General features: G+C 49.7%; 1 long non-coding RNA gene across 1 annotated transcript; it reads left to right on the top strand.

Moving 5' to 3' along the window:
- Positions 1–298: 298 nt before the first annotated feature.
- On the top strand, positions 299–12,379 carry LOC149521711 (uncharacterized). Its single transcript, XR_016347802.1, has 3 exons — positions 299–562; positions 2,660–2,952; positions 11,703–12,379. It is a non-coding gene; the product is annotated as an uncharacterized LOC149521711 (long non-coding RNA).
- The last annotated feature ends 417 nt before the right edge of the window (positions 12,380–12,796 follow it).

Below are 12,796 nucleotides of genomic sequence, written 5' to 3'. Positions count from 1 at the left end.
ATAAGCTCCGAAAAAGGAACAAATAAGCTCCGAAAGAACAACACCAGTCGTAAGTTGCAACGAAAAATCCAAAAAAAGGAAAAACATAAAGAAAAGAATATCTCCTGAATCAAAGCAATGCTTCTCTCTTTCTTAACGTAAGTATTATATATTTGTTAACTCCATAAATTGTTTAAAGGATTTGAAACTACAGACAGAGGAATACTTCTTTTTAGGGTTAAACAAAGATTTTTTATTTTTTTATTTACTTTATAATTAATTTTCTATTTAAATTAATTCACTATTTTTTATTCTTTTAAGACAATATAATATACAAAGAAAAAGTAGAAAAACAGTACAGTTAAAAAAAACAAGGAATAATAACTTCTCTTACAGATATACTCTCTTGATTTACCTTTAAAGAACCAAACCCAGTTACCAAAAGACCTCACAATTAACAAGGCTTAGTTGCTACCTTTGCCCGTGTATTTATTTGTATTCTTATTTTCTAGGCATTTCTACAGTGCCCAGGACCGGAAGAGCTGTGCCTCCCATTGCTTTATTTAACTGTCATATTTATAAGGTACAGGATTAGCAACACTCCTGCACAGACCAAAGCATCATGGAGGTCAACATTTTCAGATGTAGATGCCTGAAGTTAGTCTTTCCGTCGTGTATAGTCAGGCGTTGAGCAATTCTAAAAAATGGGCCACTTCTCTAGGGGATGAGCAATCGATTGGGGTATCCTTGGGCTTTGTGCCTAAGCTTGAAAATTGTGGCCTTTGAAAAGCGGGGTTCTTCAGTTTCTCGGTGACAGTTATTCTCTGAGGCTATGTCTACACAGCAGCATTATTTTGGAATAACTGATGTTATTCTGAAATAACATAGTACACATCTACACTACATAAACCTTTATTTCAAAATAACGTTGAGATGGAAGACTTCTTACTCCAACTCCTGTAACCCTCATTTCATGAGGAGTAAGGGAAGTGGAAGGAAGAGAGCTCTTCCTTCAGCATCCCACTGTGTAGACAGCATCAAAAGCCAAATTAAGCTACTTTGACTTCAGCTACGCAATTGACGGAGCTCAGGTTGTGTATCTTAATTTGACTTTAGCCTTGATGTGTAGACATGCCCTGAGTGAAAAAGTCTCTTTGGAAAAACTTATACTGCAGATGAGCTGTAAAGGAATAACCAAGACCCAGAATATATGACAGAAAAGGAAGAGGCAAAAAAACTGAAACAAACCCTGTCAATTGTAGTACCAGTGCTAAGGAGGCTAATTGAGTGGGCTAGAAGTGTCCCCTACTTAGCTTTTGATATAAATAAGGTGTTAAATGCAGGGAAGGCTGGTTTTATAATGGGCTATCCAGTTAATGTCATAGTGTATGTCTACATTACAGCGTTATTTCGAAATGTCTTATTTAGAAATAGTTAATTCGAAATAAGTTATTTTGAAATAACGCATCTACACATAAAATGCATTTCAAAATAGCGTTTTGCTATTTCGAAATAGCGCGTCCACACTGATTGGACACTGAATCGCATTTAAGGCCAGCTGAAACCAGTTCCAGCAGGGCATCAGGTCAGTAGTTGCTCTGTGGCTGTTGTCTGAGGCTATCTGAGGGTATGTCGACACTACCACCCTAGTTCGAACTAGGGTGGTAATGTAGGCAACCGGAGTTGCAAATGAAGCCCGGGATTTGAAACGAGGAGTAACGGTAGTTCGGAATAGGAAACCTAGGCACGGAGTCCGCACTAGCGGACATTTAAAAATGGCGTCGCCCGGCAAATTCAAATCCCGGGCTTCATTTGCAACTCCGGTTGCCTACATTACCACCCTAGTTCGAACTAGGGTGGTAGTGTAGACATACCCTGAGGCTTGTGCTTAAAGGGACCCTCCTGGACAGCCGGTTCTCAGGTTTTCCTGCTTGCTTGCCTACCTCACTGAGGGACAGCAAAGCGTTTTTTTCTCTGATTGCTTTGGTTGCCCTGACTTGGGACATCACAGCACTCGGCACCATGGAGCCAGAGCTGCCTCTTGGCACTCTGGTGCTCATTTTGGATGTTTTGCTGCAAGCCTGGCAGCAAGTGCTAGAGACTGCCTGGCAGCTTCTGTGACAGCCCAACCCCCAGGTCCTCTTCCGGACACCCCTGGGGGCCATGTAGGTGCAGCGGCCGGACACATCTGGCATCTGGACCCCAGCAGCGACTGGTGGGACCACATCATCCTAGAGCACTGGGGAGACCAACAGTGGACCCAGAACTTCAGGATGAAGAAGGACACCTTCCTCGAGCTCTGTGAATGGCTCACCCCTGCTCTGCAGTGACGGGACATGCACATGAGGCCCGCCATCCCCCTCCAGAAGTCTGTGGCCATCACCCTATGGAAGCTCTCCACGCCGGACAGCTACCAATCCGTCGGGAACCAGTTTGGTGTGGGGTGATCCACCATCAGAGCAGTGCTCAAGGGCTGCCCTAGGGAAAAGAGGGGGAGAGGGTGCAAGTCCCTTCCACGGGAGGGTTTGTTCTGTCCCAGCCACACTAGAGACTGCCCGCGGTGGCCAGGATTGCTGGAGAGGTTGCTCCAGGGGAGGGGGCATGGGGCAGTGATGGGAAAGGAGCACTCTCAGCCACCCTGGCACCCCAGTGACTCTCGGTTTTGTGTGTCCCTCTGCAGGTGATCAAGGCCATCGACAGAGTGCTGCTCCGCAGAGTCATCTGCCGCACTGACGTGGATGCAGTGATCGAGGGGTTTGGCGCCCTGGGCTTCCCCAACTGTGGGCGGGTAGGAGTGGGAGGAGGAGCGATAGCTGGAGCAGCAGCAGGCAGCAACCTCTGCACCATGGTCTGCAGGTGGTTGCGGATGGCACGGCCCAGATCACGCAGCTCCCGCAAGCTCTCCCACCGCAGCTGGAGGTCTTCCTGCACCCAGTGCTCCTGGCTGTGGACCTGCCTTTCCAGTAACCCCAGGTGCTGCTGCTTGTATCCCTCTTGGTTCTGGGTGCGCCTGCTGGCCCGGGTGCGGGAGCATGTCCTGGGCGGGGTGGTGCGCCCTGCATTTGCTGCTGGTGCAGCTCTGGAGAAACAAGACAGGTGGTCAGTTCTCCCTGGGGACACAGTGGGTGAAGCCCAGCCCTCCTCTGCAAGGTGAGGACGGCAGGTCTCTGCACCATCATGTCCTGCTATCCCCAGGAGTGTGAGCTGACCCGGGACTGTACCCATACCCCTGAGCTGTATATAGTGTGGGTGTGGGGGAGAGGATGTGCCCTGCCTCTGCGGAGAGGGGGCTTGTGGAGGGAGGGCATTGTGCAGTGTCCCTCCCCGGGGTATGGAGCGTGTCATGTGCCTTCATACATACATGTGTGTGGGTTACAGGCCAGTGCCCCTGTGTCCACATGCCCCAGCTAGCATGGCACATGCACAGGTTGCTGCATGATCCGTGCTCAGCAAGACCCACACTCATGGTCCCCGGGCTTCCTCCCCCCCCCCCGGCCCTGCATAAGGGCAAAGTGATGACACTCGCATGTCGAGGCCTCCCCGGCCTCGGAAGGCAGCGGTGCTAGTGCTGCTGTGACCCTTTGGGGGTCCAGGGTGAGGGCCAGGCTCCCTCCAGGCTCCTGCGACTCCTGGCCATCGTCCTCCTCCATGGCCTGGTCAGGGCCTTTTGCCCCAGGGTCGATGACCACCTGGGGGGCACGGACCATCCAGCCCCCCCCAAGATGCGGTCCAGGGCCTCAAAGTAGGGGAAGATGTCTGGGTCTGCCCCTGGTTGGGAGCTGCCCCCTATGGCCCTGGCATAGGCTTGCCTCAGTTCCTTTGTCTTCATGCGCACCTGCTCCTGGGTGCGCATGTGGCCTTTGGTGGCCAGGCTGTCAGCCATCCATCTGTAGACAGCCGTGTTCCTGCGTCTAGTGCGGAGATCATGGACGTCGGAGGATTCCCCCCAATCCTCAATGAGGTCCACGATCTCCACACTGGACCAGGAAGGTGCCCACCTTTTCCGGCCCCTGACAGGTTCCTGGGAGCTGCCAGACTGCTCCTGGGGAGCAGTGGAGGGCTGGCTGGCACTGGCTGGCTTGCTCATGCTGGCAACTGGGTCGGGGCAGCACCTGCAGGCTCTGGGCTGGCAGACCTGGAGCTGGCACAGGCCCTGTGGCCAAACAGACTCTGCCCTTTAAGGGCTCCGGGGCTGGGGCGGGGGGAGAGCAGCAGAATTTTCCTGGTTTGGCCCAGAGTGGCCACCAGGGCACCCTGGGAAGGGCTGGAGGCCCCCTATTTTGAAATAAGTGTCTACACAGCACTTATTTCGATTTAGCTATTTCGAATTTGGCGTTATTCCTCATAGAATGAGGTTTACCAAATTCGAAATAAGCGCTCCACTATTTCAAATTTATTTCAAAATAGCGGTTTGCCTGTGTCGATGCTATTAAAGTTAATTTGAAATAATGGCTGTTAGACCTCCATGAGGTCTTTAATTCAAATGAAGGGGTTTATCTCGGAATCGAGCTTCTCTGCCACGTGTAGACGCGGGCAGTTACTTCGGGCTAGTCAGTTTCCAAAATGGTGACCGGCTGGGAATATGCTAATCAAGTGTGAGATATTTAAATCCCGCGCTTCATTAGCAATTTCGGTCGCCTTCATTAGCCTCTCTAGTTCGAACTAGGGGGCTACTGTAGACGTACCCTCTCTCTCTGTAGTTGTCTTCTGAAATTCCTTTGTAGGAGAACGGCTACTTTTCAATCCGTGACTGACTGCACAGGCAGGTTAAAATGTTTTCTGCACGTTTCTGTGTGTTACCATTTCTGATGTCTGACTTGTGTCCAAGTATCCTTTGTCAAAGAGACTGTCCGGTTTAGCCAATAGACATGGCAGAAGGGCCCTTGCTCGCGCTCCGAGTGAAGAAAATTACTTACAGACCATTTTCCCTTTGCATAAGGTGTCACCTCCCAGATCACCGTCTTTTTGCAGGAGAGCGCAGCGTTCAGGACAGCTATAAATATATATTAATCAGTGATATATAAAGGAGCCATCAGACTATGCCTAAGATTCTGAGTACCTCTAACCAATCTAATTAGGCAGAGGCCTTTTCTTCTCTTTTCTTCCTTTCTTAAGGCTAAAAATAACTAATAAGATTAGAGGTAGCATTTTGTGCTGGAACAAGGTTAATTCATATTCTCTCCAACATTCAAATGGGATCTCTCTTTGAGTGCCATTCAATGTTGCCTCTAATTTTTTTCCTTCCATGTGCAGAATAAATTTTGTTATGTGCGTGGAGGCATGTGCAGATGTGCACCACCAGGGAAAAAATATGATGCTGGCTGTGGGTGGTCTGCTAAGCAGCTGAGCGGCATTTGAATCTCTCCTGAGTGTTATTCCTCTACCTGGAGACTGTAAATACAGCCTTAGAGGGCTCCATACGTACTGTCTTTCTCTACTTTCCAGATCCAGTTTGCTCAGTTTGGTTCTAATCTCAGTGTTTGTTACTCCTGTTTGCTAAGGAGAGATCTGTTCATCTCCCACCTGGCCCGATGTCTCCTTCCACACTGAACCATGCAGTTTGAAAAATGGCTCTGTTCAGGGTACTTTTCCTTGTCACCAGAGTGTGGCTGATGCTGTTCTCTCTTTGCCTGTGCTGTTCTCCCGCTGGTGTGGACAAGAGAGATACCCGCGGGTAATGACCGAATGTCTGGACCGAGACACACGGTGCAATGGAGGGAGCAGGGTGTTTTTGTCTGTTTTGCTGAATTTGGCACAGTGTGGTCTTTCCGATGGCAACAGGCTGTTCTCCGAGAGCGAGCTGGCAGGATTCAGGTTTGTGGGCTCACCGGTTTGCCCGCCTCACACCTTTAAGACTAAGGAAGAACAGCGAGAACTGTCAAGCCACAACCTCCAAACGTTGCTGTCTCTCTGAGTGCACGCTCAAGCATATTTCGGTGATGACACCCGAGGCTCTGACCTCACTTATAAATGACCCCCTGGCAAACAGCATCTGTTTTCAGTGTGATCGGCGCCTAAGTCCCCTGTGCAGCAAGACAACGTAGGTGACAGCAAAGCAGTTTTGAAGCCAGGGAAGCAATGAGGAATGCTTCCCCAGGGAGGAAAAATGTCCTTATGCAGCCAGACTCTCTCCCTGTGAATGGCCTCGAGGGCAGGTTTTCAGATGCAGCCACAGCAGAATCCCAGCCAGACAGCTCACCTTGGGCAGAAGAGCCTGATCTAGGCGGTAAGATAAAGGAGACGGTCTGAGTGCAGGGCTTGCTGACAATGACAGAGAGCACCCAGCAGCTCGCTGTCCAATCCCTGGGATGAATTGGGAGTCGGGGGGTCGGGAGGGGGATGCTAATGGGAAGAACATTCCCAGCCCTGACTATTAAAAAAAAAACCTGGGGGAGGATCTAAAAGCTAATAGAGATCCGCAAGAACAAAGAGCACCTATAGCCCCTGCGTCTGGGTTACCTGGGAGCCATTGAAATCAACGACAGTGGAAAGACTCCCCGTGGCTGTGATGGGCTGTGGATCATGACCTAAGTAGGGTGCAGTAGGAATTGAGTATAGACCTTTAAATAGTCTGTGAGTGTTAGTGGTGGGCCCCATATTCCCGATCCCAGAAGCCAGCAGCACCTGGGCAGAGCCATGGCAGATGAGCACAGCTAGGCCTTGCGTGGGTCATTAATAAAGGCAATTACCTGGAATGCCTGCATCCATGTGATCCCTTCCTGCTGCAAAGAGCGGGGGCAGCGGGTCATGTGGGCAAGGGAGGGCACAGCCTTCCCCAAACGGCCTGCACACCCAACCTCCAGGAAAGCCAGGGCCGCGGCATGGCTGCCCGGCTCCCCGGTAACAGGGGAAGGCTGGGACCGCAGTGCGGCAGCCCTGCTCTCAGGCCATTGCGGGGGCTGCGGCAGTGGTGAGGCAGCCTGGCTTCCTGGCCATCAGGTGGCCAGGAAGGAGGTAAGGTAGGCAGGGCTTGGCTCCAAGGGCGGGCCTCAAGTGGAAGGGGTGGGGTTGGGGTTTACCTTCCCCAGCTGGGCCTCCACCCACGGCAAAGAGGAAGAGACTTCAAGACTTTAAAGACTCTCTTTGGAGACTTTCTTTGCTGGCCTTGCTGACCCTTTGGCCGTCGTAGCGATTGGCCCGGGAATGCAGTTTCTTCTTGGGATCTGTACCTGACACCCTGAACGCCAGTGGAGGGGAGGTGCTGGGAAGCCAGGCAAAGATTCTCCTTCTCCGTACAGCAAGGAACCAAGTGCGCCAAACCCCCACTATCCAGTGGCGAGATATAGTGGAAACTCATCGAGCAAGCGTGGATCTGTGCAGTGCAGCAACCATGCGACACTCCACAAAAGCCTCATTTTTTATGTCCCAGGCTGTCATAATCAGGAGTGTTGACCAGCACCTGGTGACTAAGGGTGTGTCTCAACTCCAGGGGCTTTTTCCAAAAAGTGGCCTTTTTTCAAAAAAACTTCCCCTGCATCTCGACTGCTGTTGTGTTCTTTCGAAATTAAATTGAAAGAATTCAGCGTTTTTTTCTCCTGCAGTAAATCTTACTTTACGAGAAAGAACACCTTTTTTCAAAAGTCCTCTTTTGAAAAAAGGCGTTCTTGAATGCAAACAGGGCTTTTTCAAAAGAGAGCATCCAGACTGCCTGGGTGCTCTCTTTCAAAAAAGTGGCTCGCTTTTTCGAAAGAAGCGGTTGCAGTCTAGATGCTCTCCTTTGAAAGAGGCTTTTTCGAAAGATTCTTTTAAAAAAGCCTGTTTCAAAAGAGGCTTGTAGTCTAGACGTAGCCTATGGGGTTAACTCTGTCCCTAGCCAGGTATCTGGTCAACCAATAACAATGCAGGTAGGAATTTCAAAGTATGATAAAAGAATCTTTATCTTTCCCTCCTTTGTCTGAAAAGCAGAGCAGTTTTTTCCAGGTATTAAAGGAGATGGAAGCCACTTCTCTCTCCAAGAACAGACTTCTTAAAATGTGTAAGTAGGGAAAAGTTTAGCTAGACCATCAAGTTGTGTTGTTTTCCTGGATTGGGAATTTGGAACTAATGTCTGAGTTGGTTAAGTATTTGGTCTTTCTTTGCAACTAAGTTTTAATCCACTGGGTTCCCTGAGAATCTTTATCATTTGGTGGCTCTTCCCATCTAGCCACTTTATTATGCTTGCAACTGTGGTTTTGTTTTGATAATAAAAGTTTGTTTTCTTTTTCTAATTAACCGGTACTGATTGATTTTTGTGTCCTAGAGGGACTGTCTGTGGGTCCTCTCTGTTTTTCTCAACTCCAAGCAAAACAGAGGTTGGGGCAGGGGAGAGTTTTACCTTAGGGAGAAGGTTTCCCAGGTGATCTCTTCCCTGGTTTTCTTGGAATTACTTGTGTGGGGGCAGTAGATTTCCCCAAATCCAGGTATTAGGATTTTGGGGGAAGTTTTTGTACCAATACCAAATCCTGTAAAGACAAGGTTTGGGGGTGTTCTTGCGAGCATCCACTTCAGCATTTGTTATGCCGGAGTGGGGAACAGCCTTAACATAGGTCCAGAGGCTTCCATGTCTCTGTCTCTCCCTTTTTAGGAGTCGCACGTGCCCGGTATGAAAGTAGGTCTTTTTCTCCCTCTAGGTCAATGGTATTGTTCTGTGTTGCACAGGCTGGCGAAAAGAGGCCATGTTTCCGCCTTCCGTGCCATTGCCTATCCGTCTCCTCTGTGCATCCAAATCCTCTCTCCATGCTGCCCTGCAATGCCCTGTGACATCAGAGACATCATGCGCCAGCTGTCGCTCACCGCCGTGGAACAATGCCACCTCAGCTCAATCCTTCTAAATCACTCGGATTATCCGTTCCTGGGTTTTAATTAAAGGAGACTTTATTAGCTAATTTTAAGCCATTCTGAGAGCATCACATCTTGTGCCTGCCACCCCCGCCGTGGCACACGCACACACACACACTCAGTCATGAGTGACTCTCCAGAATGGGTACTAGACCCTCTGGTGGGAATGCTTGGATGAAAACTGCAAGATGAGTGGCTGAAGAGGCTTCCAAATCTCCACAGAATCCTGGTTTCCTCCATGTTGAGTGTGAGAGGAAGAATCCTCCCCATGCAGGCCCTAATAATCACCACTGCAGCCCTCCACCGCTCCCCAGGACCAGTCTGCCAGCTTCCAGGAGCCTGCCAGGGCCCGGAGAAGGCAGGCGCCTTCCTGGTCCAGGGTGGAGATCATGGACCTTATTCAGGTTTGGGGGGGATGCCCCCAACGTCCGTGATCTCCACACTAGATAGAGGAACACGGCCGTCTATGGCAGGGTAGCTGCCAGCCTGGCCACCAAAGGCCAGATGCAAACCCAGGAGCAGGTTTGCATGAAAATCAAGTTGGTCCGGTGAGACCCTGAGCTTCCCCTCCCCCTTCTTCCCCTTGCTTCCCCCTTCCAGTTCCCTTCTCCCAGGTTTCCCCCTCCCCTCTCCCACCCTCTCTTCTCCCCTCTTCTGCCTTCTTTCCCCAGTCTCACCAGAGTTTCATCCCACCTCCCCCAGTTTTGTTAAATAAAGACAGTTTGTGTTCATGAAAATACATGTATTTTATTTAACATCAGGAAGGGAGGTTAAGGAGGGGTAAGTGGAAGGACATGAGGGAGGAATGAGGCACAAGCCCCCGGTGGGACAGACCAGGGAGGCTCTTAGTGCTCCTCAGGGTGGAAGCTCTCCCGCAGGACCTCCTGGATACTGACAGCCCCCCGGTGGACCTCCTGGATTGCAGCCTGCAGCAAGTGCAGCCAGGCTCACAGCAACGCATCCAAGAGAAGCACCAGAGTGCCCAGGGGCAGCTCTGGCTCCATGTTGCAGAGAGCTGTGGTGTCCCAAGTGAGGGCAACCAGAGAACGCAGAGACAAAATGCTTCGCTGTCCCTCATCGAGGTAGGCAAGAAATCAAGAAAAGCTGAGAACTGGCTGTCCAAGGTGGTCCCTTTAAGCACAGTCCTCAGATAGCCTCAGGCAGCAGCCACACAAAGTAACTCCTGACCTGGTGCCCTGCCGGAACTGGTTCTAGACAGCCTTAAACACGATTCAGATTCCACTCAGTGTGGATGCGCTATTTTGAAATGCATTTTGTGTGTAGACGCGTTATTTTGAAATAACTTATTTTGAATTAACTATTTTGAAATAAGATATTTCGAAATAATGCTGTAGTGTAGACATACCCAGTGACCAGATTTAAATTAGCTGGTCTAGTTCATTATTTCTTTTCTGATTTCCCTGGATTTCTTCTGCCATCTTTCAGGACTTGCTCAGTGTGACTTTCTTCAAGCTACTGTTTGGTTGAAAGCGTGGAAAGTGCTGGAGCACGGGTCTTGCTGTAAATTGGGTTTCCAGCTCCTCTCCTCCTCCTCATCCAGGTAAAATTCACCCCATGCAAAGGGTCAAAGTGCAGGGTCTGTGCACTGCTTAAGTCCTGCTTTATCCTTCCGGTCCTGAGCGGTGTGCAGGCCTGGGGCTGTCTGTCTGTCCTGGGCATGTTGCACCCTTGGAGAACTCAGGAAATGTGCCTTTCTCCCACTCAGAGTGGCTCAGCATTCTCCCCTGAGTCTGGAGGGCTCCGCACAGGAGACCACTCGTGCGACACATTTCACGCCTTAGAAAACCAAATGAGCTAAGGCATCGATTTTACTAAACACTTACCCGTACAATCTGTGACAAAGGATAAATAACACAAATTGGACATCAGAAATGGTAACACAGACAAACCTGTAGGGACCATTTTAACCTGCCTGGTCCCTCAGTCATGGATGAAAAAGCACCATTCTTCTACAAAGGAATTTCACCACCAATTACAGAGAGAGACCACAGAGCTGGAATTCATCCACAGTTCTGACACCATTACCCTGGGCTTGAATAAAGACATTGGCTGGTTAACACACTACAAAGCCAATTTCCCCTGCCGTTGATATTTGCCTTTCCACATGTAAAGCTATGAATGGGATACATCCAGCCCATTTAATTAGCCTCATTAACACAGGTGCTACAATTGGCAGGTACTTCTTTTGCTGAGATATATATACACCTTAGGTTCTGTTATTTCCAGTCCAACTCTTCTGATGAAGTGGGTTTTACCCATGAAAGCTCATGATTCTACATGTTTTGTTAGTCTCTGAGGCTACGTCTAGACAGCAGAACTATTTTGGGATACCAAAAGTATCCTTAAACAGCAATTCCATGGCTTTAAACATGCCTGTTATTTCAAAATATATTTTGAAATAAGGGGTGCGCTATTCCGGCATCCCTGTAACCCTCATTCCATGAGGCTTAATGGACTTGTCAGAATAGCGCTGTATTTGTGTAGACAGAGCCAAATTTCAAAATAAGCTATTTCCAGGTCAGGATGCTGTGTAGATGCACCATGAGGTGCCCCAGGACTGCTCTTTGTTTTTAAGAGAAGAAATAATTCCCCAGTGAAACAGGGATCATTTTAGTAGTGGGGATACTGACAGCCAACTCCCTCACCCCAGACTGTCCCCTCCCCCAAGCTAGGGGTGGGCAGAGGACCATGAGCAGAGTCCTGGGACCAGCAGCCAGGACCTGGGTGTCAGACAGGACCCCAGAATGGGGCTTTGTGTGGCAGTGGGACCCTGTGCAACAGGCAGCGGTCACTGGGGCCCTGCAGTGTAACCCCAGCTAAATCCTGGGGGTGCTGCAGCAGGTTCCTTAGTTCCTACCTCTGTGTAATTCCTACCTACTGCACAGGGCCTGCAGGTACTGATCACGGCGAGGTGACATCCAGCAGCGGTGCATTGGCGTGAGGCATGAAGAACGCAAAGCGCAAAGCTGTCTCTTCTTAGAACGTGGGTGCTGAGGAAACAGCGTAAGAAACACAGTGCCCCACCCTCTGTGCACCCATAGGCAGCCGGGTCTCACAAGAGGCCAAGGAACGTTAAAATAAAAGCAGCCGCCGGGAGCCTGTCTGGCTGAGGGTATCAGTGAAGGGATAATGAGCCTTTCTCACGTCCCTTGTCAGTCTGATTGTCTCCGGAGCGACTGGCAAGCATTTCTCTCCAGGGGCCGGGTGAAATTAGCTGGCAATCCAAATGTTTTCTCCCGGCTGTTTGCACATGGCCCGGTGGTCACATAGGGCTGTCAGCAAAGCATTCCCAGGGAAGTCCTGCTTTCGGGATTTAATCTGAAGAGATGTTCCTGAAGCACCCCAAATTGCGCCTCCTCTCAGCACTTTGAAGGATCTCCGCACTGAGGAGAGGCGACTTCCCCTCTCGTATGTACATGCCACAGACTAGAGTCATCGCAAGCCCTGCCATGGAGCTTATCTTGGAAGACAGTATACTTCAGCTGTGTGACTGACACGCCGTCCCTTTCCATCATGTCGCTTGCCTTTCAAGTTGAAACCAATAAAATTAGGACCGATTCTCCAGGTGTTCTCTGTCACGGGTTCCCTGAAGTTGACATCTCTCCGTGGTCTGTGTTATTTACTGTCATCCATGTTAGTTTTAACCCTGGTTAACAAACAAAAACATGAGACAGCAACTCAAAGATTAACCTGCATGATGCAAGTTTCTGCAAGGACAAGAATTAAAAACTGCAGCAAGGGAGGTGGAGGTTGAACACTAGGAAAAACTTCCCAAGTTCAGTTCCCCCACTAAGTATTAAGTATTTCTGCCCCATTCCTGACAGCTGTTAATAATGAGTCATACAAAACACACTGGAGAAATCCAACTGCACCACAAAGAGCTCCTTGAAAGGTCAGTGATGACAGAAGGAATGTAGGGTGGGGTGAGAACAAAGGGAGGGGCGAATGGAGATACTTTCACCTCAGGTTAGAGATTTGA

Source organism: Pelodiscus sinensis, chromosome 24 (genome assembly GCF_052426305.1).
Source record: "Pelodiscus sinensis isolate ZL-2025 chromosome 24, ASM5242630v1, whole genome shotgun sequence".
NCBI lineage: Eukaryota > Metazoa > Chordata > Testudines > Trionychidae > Pelodiscus > Pelodiscus sinensis.
This window is presented reverse-complemented; position numbering and strand designations above follow the sequence as displayed.